Source organism: Leptopilina boulardi, unplaced genomic scaffold (genome assembly GCF_019393585.1).
Source record: "Leptopilina boulardi isolate dan_hultmark-lab unplaced genomic scaffold, ZJU_Lbou_2.1 LbouV2_1, whole genome shotgun sequence".
In the NCBI taxonomy this organism is placed as follows: Eukaryota; Metazoa; Arthropoda; class Insecta; order Hymenoptera; family Figitidae; genus Leptopilina; species Leptopilina boulardi.
In genome coordinates this window covers 775,907-789,445 of record NW_026137640.1, presented here as the reverse complement: position 1 = coordinate 789,445, position 13,539 = coordinate 775,907, and the positions used below count along the sequence as shown (strand labels likewise).

Here is a 13,539-nt window from a genome sequence, read left to right as displayed (position 1 = left end):
GAATGTTTTTTATGCTTTTGGATGCGTTTTTGGTCATAAAAAGTGTGTTCCTCTACTCGGATCTGGGTGTCAATTTTTTTCTACACTTTTCGGTGTATTTTGTGCAGGAATATACAATAAAATCTTCTGCCTAAGAAAAATTGAATTTTTTTGGGAACTTTTTTATGGTTATGGAAGCCTTTTTGGTGGTAATAGGGATGTGTTGCTAGTGTATCAAATAATTCTCATATGTATATAAAATTAATAAAATGAATATAACATTTATAAAACTATTATTGAAAATTGCGATTGACATTATTTAGAAAAATTATTAAAATTTCTTTATATATATGTGTAAATATAAATTCACATAAAATATATAATAGATGGATTCGTGGATGTGGAAGAATAATTGTTACGATCGATTGATTCGTATTTACTTCCCTAACCGTAAATTTGGTCCAGGCAACACAACAATCGTTGTGTCCGGTAGATTGTAAAGTCAATCTAGCTGGGATTAAATTAGTTCAATATCACTTTGGGTTCAAGGGATTGTGTTCAGCCAACTGAATTGAAACGTGTACAAAAAAAATTTCTTTCAAAGAAATAAAAAGAATGGCATTTCTTTTTATTCAATTTCCTTTTTTTCATTTTCCCTTTTTAAAAATTTTTTTTTTGAAAAATATATTCGATAAATAATACTGTTTTTCAAAATGTGGAATAAGAGAAATAAAACTAAAAATAGTGGAGGAGTTTTGTAAAAAAAAAGAAAAAAGTAGAAACATTGCATTGTGATAGGCACGTACTGTGAGAAAACGTGGTTTGTTTTCTTAAACAGTCATTTTCTTTTTCGTGTCTCAACTTTTTCGTTTCTCGATTATTCCCCATCGAATTCTCATTTATAAAAAAAAAGCAAATTAAAATGATTAATTCGTATTTTCATATTATTTTATAAATCACTAAAAATTATATTTACAAGTTTGTAATTAACTTATACAAAATATTAGAACTGATTATAACCAGTTAGTAAAATATGAATATAATGGCAACTAACTGAAACTTACTTGTTAAATTCGAGATAAAAATGAAGCAACCTACATATAACTCGAAAGTTATACAGAATACTCTTGAAAAGTTAGTTATAAGTACCCTTAACAGAATTTCCAGTAATTTGAATTTCAAGTAAATTAAAAAAAAAAAAGAACATTTTGTTTCTCCATTGTAAATTTGTTATGTCACCAAAATTTAAAAAAAAAAGAAATTTCATTTAAAATGTTTCATAAAAAAAACAGGAAATGAAGTGCTAAAAAATCTACATAAAAAATACTTATAATTAAACTTTTCTTAGAGTTTCTTATTTCCTTTTGAAAAGTCGTTATTTTTAATATTCTGTCCTATTCTTGCCGCCTCAAGATATAATAATATTTAATGTTTGTTATCTCCTTTTTTCATTATGTGCGAGTATTTTAATTATCCCTGTGGCATTTTTTTTTCTTTTTTTTTTTTTTTTAATTCTTTTGAAGATTGTACTTTAATTAAATTGAGTCATAAACAAATGTAGAATGAAGAAAATAGACAAAAAAGAAAAAATTCTTTTACCTTAGTTACGTGACAGCAAAGAAGTTGAGAGAAATTGTGTAAGATAAAGAAAAATATATCTCAATAAAAGGGAGGAATTTTATATATATATATATATATATATAAAGTAACATTTATAGAAGCGGATGCTACCAATGGGATTTGTCAAAAAAAAAAAAAAAAATTTACGTTCAAAGCGTGCGATTTATCCTCAGGGGCATTTTACAAGAGGTCACTTATGAATCGATATATGTGCGGTTTCACAATATTTTACTAAAGATCAAACAAGGTAATTTAAAAAAAAAATGGGGGGGGAAACTATAAAAGTTCCTTTTTCTGCTACCTCAGCAAGAATGAGGATTTTTTTTTAGGATAAAAAGGATGGCTCGTAAAAAGACAACAATATTTGTTGTCCACCTCTATATAAAAGATCATATTGGTATAGTTTTCCTTTTCAAAAAGTTATGATCGGCTGACAATAAAATTTCCCCAAGTTTTATGACTTAAGAAGTTATATATTGTAAAATGTCACATTTATCATTTTTAACTGTTTTATAGTGTAAAGCCCGTCAGTTTAAGGTGTATTTATGAACCCGGAAGAGCAAAGTGCGGAAGTTCATTTTCGTGATTTATAATAATAAAATTAGAAAATATATACAATTTTTCTTGCACTGATATACAAATTTTATACAAAATTTTCATACTCGAATAAAAAAAAAAAAAAATCTAGTGTTAGAAGCGATATGAAATATTGTGTGTGATATTGATAAGGGAGTGGCAAATAGTAAATATAAGCATTGCTCTTTTTTTTTTTTTTTTTTTTTAATATTGGGGTATATGTCGTCGAATTGTTGATTACTCTTGAGAAAAAATAAGGTCATCATTTGAACACGTAACATGTGCACTATGTATGGTAGTGACAAATATGAAAAAGTGCACAACCATTAAGTGAAAAAAGTGAAAAAAACGGTGTTCTATCCCTACACACCAGAAAATGTATATATTGATGATAAATAGAGGAACATCAAACCTTTTTTTTTTACATCATTTTTTTGAAAAAATAATTTTCACTAAAAAAAATGCAATTTTTAAATTTTCTCTCTATTGATTATAAATTATCTAAAAAATTTGTGAGAATTAATTCAAATTTTCACTTTGTTTTAATAAAATATTACTGGTTTAGTAAATATATTTTTCTACCAAAATTTTTAGTAAAAAAATAACTAGTTTTTAGTTAAATATTACTACCAGACATTTTTTGGAATTAGAAATATTTTTTTTTTTTTTTTTATCAAAATTTTAATGACTTAGTAATTAACTAATTTTAAATTATAAAGTAATAAACAAATATTAATATTTAATTTAATAATATATATTTTCCTAAAAAAAATTTTTTTGTGAAAAAATGACTTAAAAATAAGGGGAAATTTTTACTAATTTAAATTAGTAAACAAATTCTCACTAAAACAAATAACAGTAAAATATTGATATTTTTTTTTATCAATAATATCGATGGTAATGAAGAAGAGAACATATTTTTTTTATCGATAAAAATTTTTTTTTTGAAAGGAAAATATGAAGATGAACTTCAAAAAAAAAAAAAAAAAAAAAAAATTCCTTAACTTTCATTCAAAACTCTTATATATATTTACCTCACTTGAGCGACTTTGCTTTTTGATGTCTGAAGAGACTTTTTTTTAACGAGCTCTTCTCGATACTTTAACTAATTATAAACAATCGTAATTACCGAGAAACTTTTCATATTCATAATTTTAATCATAAAAAATTAAATAAACTTCTCAATTCAATTTTTTTTCAAGTAGATATATATGTAATAATAATAATAATAATAATAATAATAATAATAATAATAATGATAATAATTTATAACTTTTTCATGTATCTTCTTTATAAAAAAAATTATATAAAATTATTTATAAATTAAATTATTCGTTATAGGGTGTGAAATTTAAAAAAATATTCTTCCAATTTTCCTATAAAAAATTGCCAATGAGTTTAATAAGCGAAAATAATTAAAATTGTCCATTTATTTGGGGGGAGGGGGAAATTATATCGAAATTATTTTCTTTTACTATATATTATTTTTTTTTAAGATAAAATATTTTAATTTCATAAAGAGAAAAAAAAATCCCTATATGTATATTTATTTTTCTACGCTTCATAAAGAATAAATTAATTCTCATGTTTTTTAAGAATGTAACAGAGTCTCTTTGTCAGATGAGAGTGGTTTCGTGATATTGCATAGTTAATAACATTCTGCCACGAATTCTAACAGAATCTTGCCTCCACTACTAAATAATCCACCTGGCTGAAGATTATACCATCTTATATACTCTGTAAGAGCTTACCTAATTCCAAAAAATGTCCGACTATATATATATATATATATATATATATATATATATTATTATATTTTCTCTTAATAAGAACTTATCTCAAGAGATTAGAAAATCTTATGTATATTAAATCAAGTTAATATTATCATTCACTATATATATATAATTTATTCTTCAGTTATTTTTTCAACTAAAAGTTATAATTAAAAATTGTATTTTTTTTTTCATTTTCCCATTTTAAATATTACACGCAGGGAATTAGCAAGAAAAAATGAGTTTCTATTTTTTAGAAGCCTTCTACAAAAAATTTTGAAATAATTAAGAAGAAAATTTATGACTCATAAACAATGAAAATTCTAATTAACAAGTAATTTATTGGAAAAAAAACAACTTAATAGCAAAAAATGTAAATAATTATATTAATAAAATTAAATCGACACTCATTTGAAGAAATAACAACAATATAAATATGTGTGAGAAAAATCGCTATGTCCTAGATGTGAATCTTTTTTCCCAGATTGTATATACTAAAATTTTATAATCCACTTAGGTACTACTTTTCGAGACTGGATTCTATCTTAAAAGAAACTTCTTAACTGGGGTAAATTTAGTTACTGGAATCTTATCGAACAAATGTGAAAATGTACAAAGAAGAAAAAGAAGAGTATAAAAAAAGAAAAAAATTTTTAAAATTGAACCATTTTGTTTTTTTTTTTTTATACAACTATTCAAAAGAAAAATATTTCTCTATTCAGTTTTTTTTTGAAAATGTCATATAATTTGAAAATTTTTGATATACGAAATTTAAATGGAATAAACTTAAAAATATACTTTTTTAAAAACATTTTCTCATCCGCTTGATATAACATGTGAACTTGTGTTCAATGAAACGTGAAACATTAAAGCGCATAATCTTTCCTTTGCAGGAACCGCGCCATCAGAAACATCGCATATTTCACCTTCCTTTCTGTATATATATATATATACTACATTCAATATGGAACTTTTATGAATTATCTTCATGCTTCTTAATCTTATCTTATAACCGCACAAACATTTCATCACCCTTGAGAATTTCAATTTGAAATTTCTAACATTTTTCATATATACAAACTTGAAAGAGATATAATATATAATATTAACACAGTTTGGAATTTTCTTGTCAAACTGAGGGAATAATTTTCTTCAAATGTTTATATATATATTTTTTTTGAAAGATTACTTCTATAATTCATTGCGATTTTTTTTTTATATGAAAAAAATCCAAAGAAAACCATTTTTTTTTTCTATTGAAAATTTGATTCTTCGATTGAGAATTTTATTAAGAAAAGTAATTAAGAGATTAAAAATTTCAAAAAAAAAAAAAAAAACAATTTAGGCATCAATCCAAAAAAAAATATATATATGTGAAGAAAAAATCGTGGTACATATGATAAAACTGGGAATTTATTCCATGTTGATATCGTGACCAATTTGAGGCATAAGATTTTATATACGTTTATATGAGCTTCGTGTGCAGGACAAGAGAAATAAATCGTGACTTATGTATGGCACAAAATTGCTTTAATACTATATATATATATATATATATATATAGAAAAAACGCATTAAAGTAGAAATTACTAAACTATATTTTTCCATTTAGTAAAATCTCAACTCTCTCAAGTAGAATATTAAAACTAAAATCAAACCCTCTGCGTCCATATCGAAAACTAACCAGAATTAAGTTATTTTATTCGCCTCCAGTATATATTGTAATTAATCTTGATCGACTTTTAATGAAATAATCGACTACCAATTTGACACCGAGAATTTCCAATATTAGAAATTAACGATATCGTATAAACTATGGTCAATCTTTTATTTGAATTTTTATTTCATCTCTCTTTTTAAATATTAATAATCAGAAAATCATTTTTTGAAAAATTTTCCTATTTTTAAATTTATTAATTAATCCTTAATTTGAAAATAAAAAGTTTATCGACTTACATTGAACTGCCATTCAGCTGTATTACATGTCCTTCAGGAGCTGATAAACACCTTTGGCTTCAGAAACGAACATATCTGAAAAATGTAAAAAAAAAGACAAATTCGTAGATAAAACAATAATAATTAGAGAAAATATATAAATAAACGATTAAAAATATTAATTAAAAAATCGAAAGAATTTGGAAAGATTTTGATTTTTTCTTTAATTTGATAAGAAACCTAATTATTCGATATAATAAAAGTTTCGAAATTATGTCGATGTGGTACTTGTATATAAAAAAAATTAATTAACAATTAATAATAATTATTAATTAAAAAAGTTAGATTAATTTTCATGTATATATAATACACAAGTGTATGTCTTTTACGAGATTTCAACATTGCCTGCGAAATTATTGACGTGGAAGAAAGTAAATGGCGATAATAAAGTGTGTAAACTCAAAGTAGCACGTAAACGGAAACTAGTGACGTCATTCTGCGGATGCACAGCAGATGCTGAAAGTGCACCGACCTCATCCGTCCTCTACGAAACTGCAGAAGGTGTGACGTCATCGCGCAGATCCTCCTACAGTTTCCATGGGGACGATGACGTCGTTCCGCGAAACTGGAGAATAAGAAGGTCGACGATATATATATATATATATATATATATATATATATATATATATATATATATATATGAGAGGGGAGTGTGTTGTAATACAACCAAATAAATGGCTGACTATATATATATATAGAGAGAGAGAGAGAGAATCAAGAGAGATTCAACCCGGAAGAGGCAAATTTTATTTTCGCTTACAATTCCACGTTTATCATTTATAATACGAAAATTTCAAGAAAAAAAAAAAAAAATTATTCACACTCATTTAGGTCGCAATTTTACATGCGATAAAAAATTCCTTCTTAATCAAATATTTTTCATCCCCTATATATAAATTTTTTGAGCTTAAAATCAGTTTGCTGCAAACTATTCATAGATCTATAATAATTTTTTTTAATAATAAGTTAACAATTTTCTTCTATTTACCACTTCTATAGATTTTTCGATTAAAATTGTACCAATAATAATTTTAAGAATACGCGAGAAATGCTTTTAACAAAATTGTATACCACAATATCACAGTGAAACGTATATATATAAAACTAAGAAAGAAAAAAAAAAGTAGAATTGCTAATTGCATAAGGATTCTTTGCAGAAAGCAGCTTTCGCGCAGAGAGCTAAACTAAATTCAATAATACCTGCTTTCCCTGTTTGCAAAAGCAAGTGTAGGCGTTGGATATGAAAAAATATAGTCCTCATTTCGCTTTTCAGAAGATGAAGAAGAAGAAGAAGATAAAGAAAAAAAGAGAAGAAAAAGGTTCTTTTACAAAAGTAGTTCACCAGAGGGAAAATTTAAGAAGCAAAAAGGATATTATCGTTCTCAACATTTTTTTTACCCCTTTTAGATAAGTTTCTTTTTTGAATTATGCATCTTGATAGCTGTGTGAAAATTCAATGTATATTTTTAAAATGAAAAATGCAAAAAAAAAAAATTTTTTATTATATTATTATTCCTTTTTACGGAATAGAGTTCAATCTTTTATATTGATCAAATATAATATTAGTGAAGAAATAAATTTCAAGAAAGAAGGAAAAAGAGATATATATGAATAAATATATAAAAAAAAAAAAATTGAACCATCGCGAGTTGCATTTGCAGTGAAAGATATAGGGTTCCGTACAACCTTCAAATATATTTTGTATGCAAACATGAATTAAAAAAAAAAAAAAATTAACAACCATTAGTAACCAATACCATAATGCACTACTAAAGGAAAAAAAATTACCAACAAGTTCACAATCATTGGTAACAACTAACTAAGAGCTACATGAAAAAAATTACCAATGATTTTTACAACTATTGGTAACAACTAAAACTACAAGCAAAAATTACCAATGATTTTAACAACCATTGGTACTACTAACTAAAACTACATGCAAAAATTACCAATGATTTCTACAACCATTGGCAACAACTAAAACTACAAGCAAAAGTAACCAATGATTTCTACAACCATTGGTAACAACTAACTAAAACTACATCCAAAAAGTTACTAATGATTTCTACAACCAATAGTAACGACTAAAACTACAAGCAAAAGTTACCAACGATTTCTACAACCATTGATAACTACTAACTACAACTAAAACTACAAGCAAAAAGTTACTAATGATTTCTACAACCAATAGTAACGACTAAAACTACAAGCAAAATGTTACCAACGATTTCTACAACCATTAGTAACAACTAACTAAAACTACATACAAAAAGTTACCAATGATTTCAACAACCATTGGTAACAACTAAAACTACAAGCAAAGTTACTAATAATTTCTACAACCATTGGTAACAACTAAAACTACAAGCAAAGTTACCAATAATTTCTACAACCATTGGTAACAACTAAAACTACAAGCAAATGTTACCAATAATTTTTACAACCATTGGTAACAACTAACTAAAACTACATGCAAAAAGTTACTAATGATTTCTACAACCAATAGTAACGACTAAAACTACAAGCAAAAGTTATCCATGATTTCTACAACCATTGGTAACTACTAACTACAACTAAAACTACAAGTAAAAGTTACCCATGATTTCTACAACCATTGATAACAAGTAACTACAACTAAAACTACATACAAAAAGTTACCAATGATTTCAACAACCATTGGTAACAACTAAAACTACAAGCAAAAGTTACCAACGATTTCTACAACCATTGGTAACAACTAACTAAAATTACATGCACATAGTTACCAATGATTTTTGCAACCAATAGGAACGACTAAAACTACAAGCAAAAGTTATCCATGATTTCTACAACCATTGGTAACTACTAACTACAACTAAAACTACAAGTAAAAGTTACCCATGATTTCTACAACCATTGATAACAAGTAACTACAACTAAAACTACATACAAAAAGTTACCAATGATTTCAACAACCATTGGTAACAACTAAAACTACAAGCAAATGTTTCCAAATGATTTTTCCAACCATTGGTAACAACTAACTAAAATTACATGCACATAATTACCAATGATTTTTACAACCATTGGTAAGTACTAACTACAACTACATGCGCAAAATTACCAATGATTTCTACAACCATTGGTAACAACTAACTAAATCTACATGCAAAAAGTTACCAATGATTTCTACAACCATTAGTAACAACTAAAACTACAAGCAAAAGTCACCAATGATTTTCACAACCATTGGTAACAACTAACTAAAACTACATGCAAAAAATGCAAACATGCAAATCACAACAAAGCACTACTAAAAAAAAGAACTAATAATACGATTTTACAATTTTTGGTATCTACTAAAGAAAAAAATTACGAAGTATACGGAACCCTATAAATATACCAACTTAAAATACTAACAAATGCAAGAATTATGAATATTTATATTTATTATAATTAATAACTCTATTTTAACTGAGTATTGATCTTTGCGATAAAAAATTAACAAACACTTTAATTTCTAAAATCTAAATTAAAAAAAAAGAAAATTTTACATTACATATAACAATGTTTCAATAAAAATTCGTTATTCCAAACTTCGCACACAACTTTCCAGACATGTTTTTGTCTTTGAGCATTCTCGTTACCGTGATTATACATATATACATATTTCTATTTTATGTATTTATGGTATCATATATGCATAAATCACTGCTTACATTACACATATATGATATTGCAAAAACATGCAAACCGTGAAATTCTCTTTAGAAATGAAAAACAATATGTGTGTAACGTTTCCGCATAGAATAGCAGAACAACCTCGCTTATCATTGTCGGCATAATAATATGTAATAGAAACAAATGTTGGTAATTTTTTTTTTCTTTAACTAAAATTGGAATTGCAAATTCAAAAAATATCCCTCTCCTATCTACACGCGAGTAAAAATAAAATTTAAATCACAATAAATATGAAATTTTCTTTTTTATAAGTGAGAAATAAAAAATTATATATTTTATATTGATTTTCAGTGTAATATCTCACTTATTTGATTTTACAAATTGTAATTTTCCATTGCGCAATAAACATATAAATAAATATATATATGAAAAAGAAACCTTTTCTAAATAATATGCAAATGGAAATTCTGGCACTAAAGGTAAATGCAGTTATGCAGAGCATGTTAGAAATGCAGAAAGTTCGATGACTGAACCTCTTACGCATGCGAAGAGAAAATCAAGTAACGTGTACCGAATTATACGACTGATGCTATTCCCAGTGCATCGCATATTCTATATATTTAAACGATATTCATCGGAGAAACTTGTAATAGAGGACACGCGAGCTCGAGAAATTTTGAAGGATCAGGAATAAAATTATTCTCTCATGGAATATAATATATTTTCACGTATAACATCAAACTAATTTTCAGCTTCTGTATATATAAATATATATATATCAGTAAAATCAAATATTTGATAATCTAATACAATTATATTAACTATTAATCCTTTATATTATTAAATTTTACCAAAATTATTTTCAAAATCGAGAAAAATTACTCTATTTTTGTTTTCTTTTTTTCACCCTAATAAAATAGTGAAAGATTTTTACTGAAAAATTTAAAACTTTTGCTATATACTTGAAACCTTTTGCTGTTCCTATTTTTCCGTCAACAAAACTCGATTATCATTTCTAAGTATTAGTTTCGATAAATTCTCATTTTTTTATATCCTAAATTGTATTTATAAAACTTAATTATTAATTAATATTAATAAAAATTATTTCAATATAAATACTCACTGTTTTCATGAATGTCCTCCCAACGAAGACGACCACAGCAAAATGATAGTCTCCAAGCCATTTATCTCCAGAGATCCCTCCTCTATGGGTTAGAATCAAAATTTCCTGAATATTTGAAAAATAACCTTTTACAAGGAGACTGGATTTTAATGGCTCGAATTTCTCTTCTTGCTGTACCTGGAGCTGTTTCCCCAAGTCTAAATCATCAATACCGGAAGCTGAAAAAAAAAAAGAAATTAAAACATTAATTTATGCACAAAATCTAAAAATAAAAATATTTGTTGTCAATAATGTAAATAATTTTTTATTCCAAGAATATTTCCCTTCAAAGTAAATTTTATTAATACAATTTAAAAAAAGGACAATAGAAATATTTTCCAAAATTTCCGTTAGCGATAGAGGAAAAATTTAAAGATATATAAACGAATATTTAATATTTTTAGTAAAATAAAAAGTATTAAGAAAAAATTTTTCAACTGCTTCTCTGTTTGCCAAAATGTTAACATTATTTTTAAAATCGAGAAAAATATCATAAGCCAAGAAATATAATGGTCATAATAAAAATTGTTATTGGTCGAGAGGTTATAAAAAATGCATTAAGAGAACGCGACAGATGACAAATTTTACGAATAAGAATTCTAACACCTCTTTTATAATTGTACAATAAACGTAGAAATTATATGACAGAAGTTAAAGTGTGTATACTTATAGTACTTCTAATAAACTTATATATATATACAAATAAAAATTCAAATAGAGAAAAATTAAAAAAAAAAATTATTCTATAAAAAACAATTTCGAATATAAATAAATTTTTTTATATATAAATTATATTATTTTCGTAGAGAAATTTAAAAAAGAAAATGACCTAGAAATCGTATTTCCGGAAAGAAGACACTATTCACATATATAAGAAAAGAAACTGACCCTTTTTAGTATAAATTTGTCTCCTTTCATTTATATAGAGAGGACGTTTATTTTTCTCTTCGTTAGCTTTGAACAATTTATCGATTTTTCTCAATCTCGATCTACTATACTACTGTGACTTCAGAGACGCGAGATTCAATTTAATCGCGAACAGGAAATCCGATCGAGCATCATATCCGATATCCTGTAGATATATATATATATATAATATTTGTCGACTATTATTTTACGTTTCTTGATTTTTGGTCATTTTATATCCGACCGCTTTCACGTCATATGTATATATGTATATATATCAAAGTTATTTGAGTTCATCATAAAGTTATTGTTGTTTGCGCAAATAATAAGCCTGAGGGCATCTCTTCAAGTCTCTAACATAAGCATCTCATACATATATAAATATGATCTTATAAACAATATTATTTTGAAAAAACTTTTTATATTAACATTTTTTTTCTTTCATTTTATGTTGGTATTTGAATTTTACAAATTATTTACTATTTATTAATTCCATTTAATTAATTTAATTTATTTATTTAATATATTTAATGAATTTTTTTATTATATTTATTTTATTATATTTTTTTATTTATTTAATATGTAAAAATTTGAAAAGTTATAAATTGCAGAAGAAAAAAAATGGGATGCACATAAAATAAAATCCAACACGGAAGTTAATTGCAAAAATCTCATATATGAAAAATTCTATACATAATTTAATATAAATGCCATTAAATACGCGGAAATCCCAAACGGAATTATATATACACGAACATTGTTTTTGGAATTGAAAAAAATTTCATTAAAAATACAAACTTGGATTATTGTTATACGTGGGATAAAAAAAAAAAAAAAAAAAAAAAAATTCAACGAAATAATATTATTAATAAATTTTTTCGTGAAAAATGTACATGCATTTTTTTCGAAACTATTTTATCAGAGATGCGGTACTTTTTGTAAATCTATAAATAAAATTTTAATTTCATTTTTACAGAACAGAATTTTTATTTACGCATATTGATAAGAGGATAGTCAATTTTGAATGAGAGAAAGAAAAATGAAAATTTTTTCAAAAAAAAAAAAAAGAAAAACAAACAAATATAATAGAAAATAAAAAAAATTCTAAAATGAGTGAACTCCTAGATGGAGTAAAATACAAAGAAATAAATTAAATATATAAAAGTAAATATTTTCAAACGAAACTAAATTCTTCAAAAAGAGTGAAATATCACTCTAAAATAGTAATGCCAAAAGATTAGGATTAAAATTAGAAAGTTTTTCAAAAAAAAGTATAAAATATTACTCCAAAAAGCTATAAATCAATCCCCCCCCCCAAAAAAAAAGATAAAGAAACTAATTATGGAAATAAAATATCACTCTAAAAATGAGTAAAAAAGAAGAAAAAAAAATATAATATCTCAAGTAGACTATGAAATATCATTCCACTAAACTTGAGAAGCGAAGAAAAATGTATTCCGATATAAAAATTGTTCTCGCAAACTCTTTTCATGCAAATAATTTAAACAGATGTATTATGTCAAGTATAAAATGGCAAAGTATAAATTTCTTGTGCGAATATGTTTATATACACAAGAGTTACGCATCAAAAAAAGAGGAAAAAAAAATAAAAGAGAGAGAGAGAGAATTTTTTAAAAAAAAGTAACGTGATAAGAGTAAGGGGATAGGGAAAGCTTATTATGTTTGATTAAGGGTGTGGGATCTTTATAAGAGCTTTAATTGAAGTCACCCCCCCCCCCCACACCTTTAAGGTCGGTATGGAGCTCAGGTAAACTGATGAGGCTCACATTCAGCTATTCTTGGTGCCTAAATTGTTGACTTTACGCTCCACCCGGCGTCATGTCGCTTTCAATTTTGTTTGTCTCTCTT

General features: G+C 25.3%; 2 protein-coding genes across 3 annotated transcripts in view; one reads left to right on the top strand and one right to left on the bottom strand.

Annotated features, from left to right (window-relative positions):
* Positions 1-13,539, top strand: part of LOC127282749 (diacylglycerol kinase 1) — a 97,840-nt gene that overhangs the window by 54,542 nt on the left and 29,759 nt on the right. The gene's annotated exons all lie outside the window — the stretch shown is intronic.
* The window catches only part of LOC127283258 (uncharacterized), an 86,973-nt gene that overhangs the window by 68,150 nt on the left and 5,284 nt on the right, over positions 1-13,539 (bottom strand). Inside the window, exons 3-4 of the mRNA XM_051308033.1 lie at positions 10,726-10,943; positions 5,904-5,978 (exon numbers count right to left, since the gene is read on the bottom strand). The gene's annotated coding sequence lies outside the window, so the exon portion shown is untranslated. The remainder of the gene's footprint in view (positions 1-5,903; positions 5,979-10,725; positions 10,944-13,539) is intronic.